A 3,731-nucleotide genomic window follows, 5' to 3' on the forward strand; every position below is an offset into this window, starting at 1 on the left:
AAAAAAACCGATCTAGGCATCTATAAAACTTCAACCGATACCTGTGGATACAACAAACAGAATTTTATAAATTCACTTTTGAAGTACATATCTGTCAGCCATTCCTATGAACGTATCTAGTGCTTATGTAACAGTAGCTCTGAATTAAGATCTGGGTGTGAGATGTTTCTCTGCCACATGGATAATGCTTAGTAACAAGCTGGCTTTGATTAACGGGATGAAGAAATATGGACACGACAAAATGAGCGCTTGTCAACAGGTCAGAGTTAAAGGCTACTTTACAGCTTGTTATTTTGCTGTAGACATCTGAACACTGTTCACAAACGCGGCATTTCAAAATTTGGTGAAAACTAACAAGTCATTGTGTTGTTAGCACAAGACAATGAAATGTAATGTTAATAGGATCTGTGAAACAGTGATCTTGCTTGCTTTCCTCTCTGTCCCCAAGGCCTAGAAAAGTTCTCGGAATGCAGTAGAGGTTTAGTATATTTATTAAATAAATAAAAATAATATACTTGAGACTACAGGTTCCAATCTAACCTGACACAATGTATCTGAACACTCTCCTCTATTGTATATTTATCAAAATCATAAACCATGTCTTAGTCTATTCATTTCTTCAAGACAGAAGATCATGATAACAGTTTGTTACAGGTGAGTAACAGGGTTGTTTTTTTTTAATTATTATTATCTTTTTTTTTTCACTTCAATCTTTTCAATTTAGAAAGCAGAAAACTTCCCGAATTTTCTCCTTCCCCTTCACTGAACCACTGGGCACTGTAACATTCCCAACAGTTTCTTCAAATTTCAAATTCTAAGATCCACATAGTTGTCGATCTTGATAAATCAGTCTCTGAACCAACCCGAGGGAATTGAATCAACTTGCCATATATCTGTTTCCAGCAGCATTCGCTGGTAATTTCTGTTTTTTAATTAAAGCAAGCTTCTAAGTTTTGGGAAAGCTGCTCGTATTTTTCAGGGCTCGAGCCTGCTCCCACTTAAGAGTATTAAATGCTTTAACAAATGCATCTCAGCGGACCCTGTTATCGCTCCGTCCGATAATGGAGCCCTTCTGGGAGTAGAGCTTAGGGGACACTCGCTTTACACAAGTGGCCAAGTTTCTTCTTTCCCTGCCCTTTCCCTTGAAGCGTTTCTGCACGGATCAATTAACCCTCCCCCGTCCAACCTTTTCTCAGGAGTGTGGGTCCCTCATGCTACCGTTTTGATAGGAAAGGGTAGAACTGCCGAGGGGGTCTGTTCTTTGTTCGCTTCAAATCCAGCGGGGACAAGCAGGGCTTAATTTAACACCTGGTATTGAGGTAACTGCGTTCCGCTCAGTAATTTCTCTCTCCTCCTAGCCCTAGATAAGTCAACCACGGCCATTTTAAAAGAAAATAACATCCACAGACATTATTTATTTAAGTCAAAATTTTACTCATTGAGATATTTTAATGCACTTTTTTTTCCTGTTCTCAATGGATTTGAGTTTTGAAAGCAGGAATCCCCAAATTAACTCATAGGGTTCGTGTAGACCTGATGAGACACTACCTTCCATTCCAAAAGCTCCTCTGTGAGCATCTACATGAGAAGAATGGATTTTAATGAAGTTATCCTTTTTGTTGTTGTTGTTGTTTGTTTTTTAAGACAGGGTTTCTCTGTGGCTTTGGAGCCTGTCCTGGAACTAGCTCTTGTAGACCAGGCTGGCCTCAAACTCACAAAGATCCGCCTTCCTCTGCCTCCCAAGTGCTGGGATTAAAGGCGTGCGCCACCACTGCCCAGAGTAACGAAGTTATCCTTAACTCAAGAGCTTTCTGTTTTGGCGTAGCTATTTCTTTTTCTCATTTGCTGTGTCAACAAAATAGAAATCAATTTAAATCTTATTGATAGTCACTCAGTCAGCTTAAATATGCTCTCTCCTCTGCTTTTACACACTGTCAAATTATGTAAAAACAGATAAGGCTGGAAAATTAAATACAAGTGATAGACAATGGGAGCGGGGGCAAGTGGATAAGGATTTTCAGGACACAAAATAAACACTGTCCTGTTTATGGAAAGCAAGTGTGCTGGGTGGCGGTGGTGATGCATGCCTTTAATCCCAGCACTCTGGAGGCAGAGGCAGATGGAGGGAGTTCCAGGACAGCCAGTGCGACACAGAGAAACCCTGTCTTGAAAAACAAAAACAAAACAAAAAGTGTGAACGCCACATAAGTGTGTATGAAACTTACAAGATTTTTCTAACGACTATAGCTCAGGTGTCCCGCGGTTATTTTGACACTAAGCTTTTCCATCGTTACTTTGACACTAAGCTACTTGGATGTAATTTAACAGATAATGAAATAATTTCATTTCAGAAAGAGATCGTTTCGCACATTCCTTGAAAGGAACTGTGGTAGTCTGAATGTAATTGGTCCCCATAAGCTCTCAGGGAGTGGCACTATTAGTATTTGGAGGTATTTGCCCTTATTGTAGGAAGTGTATCATTGTGGGGACAGGCTTTGAGGTTTCCTGTGCACAGGATGCCAACCAGTGTTTAGGTCGACTTCCTCTTGCCTGCAAGATGTAGGACTCTTAGCTACGTCTCCAGCATCTGCCTGCCTGCACGCTGTCATTGCTCCGTGCCATGATAATAATGGACTGAGCCTCTGAGAGTGTAAGCAAACCACCCCAGTTAAATGTTTTCCTTTGTAAGAGCTGCTGTGGTCACGGTGTCTCTTCACAGCAGTAGAAAATCTAAGACAGAATCTCACCTTCGTTTTCTTTCTTCCTTTTTTAGTAGGGGGAGAGTGAGAGCCGGGTGCAGCCCACTACGCCCTTTTTAATTTCACAGTTTTATTCCCATGCTTGTGTTTTTCTTTTATAGTGTTAACATCGGTTTAGCTTTCTCAATCCATTTAAGAGAACAAATGATCTGACACCAAACTGCCTTCAAAAGCACAAGGATTTTTTTTTTTTCCTGGTCCCCTCTGTAATTTATCTTCAATGTACTTCTTCAGCTTGATGATGCAATACATGAATTATTCACCAAGAGATGTATTTTAATCACTTCTTATCAGCACTGATATTAGTGCCAAGAACATACAGGTAAAACAGATGCTAAGCACAAGCCCTCACACTGAGATTTGCTTTGAGGTCATTGGCATTTTGTGATGGTTAAAAGCCTTATTCTTTATCTAACCATAGCCTGCTGTGTTTAATGGAAACCTTTATAATGAAGAATTAGGGTATAATCAGGAAGGGAGAAGCAGGAATACACACCGAGAAGCACTATGTATTTTGACTAGTACTATACATTTGTGAAGGGGGGCATGGCTTATTTGGTAGAGTGCTTGCTTAGCATTATTGAGGCTGTGGGTTCGATCCCCAGACCCAATAAATTACATGAAATGGTGCGATTCTGTAATTCAAGCACTTGAGAGTTGGAGGCATGAAGATCAAGAGTTCAAGGTCAAAAACAGATATAAAATTTTTTGTTTACTGTGATGTTCATCTAATATCTATCAAAATGCAATCATATACTAAATGTGCTAATACTGCTTTACACTTAAAAACTTTTTTTAAAAGAATATAAAATTAAATCCTTCATTCTTCCACTGAACAACTACTGTTAACTAACATTTAGTACAGTTAGCATAGCCTTCAAACCATGCATGAATCCACTCTGAATATATGTTTTTAAAGTTTAATAGTCTTTCCAGAAATAATGTTTTCTTTTTTAAAATTACCATGAACAG

Source organism: Microtus ochrogaster, chromosome 18 (assembly GCF_000317375.1).
Source record: "Microtus ochrogaster isolate Prairie Vole_2 chromosome 18, MicOch1.0, whole genome shotgun sequence".
Taxonomy (NCBI): domain Eukaryota; kingdom Metazoa; phylum Chordata; class Mammalia; order Rodentia; family Cricetidae; genus Microtus; species Microtus ochrogaster.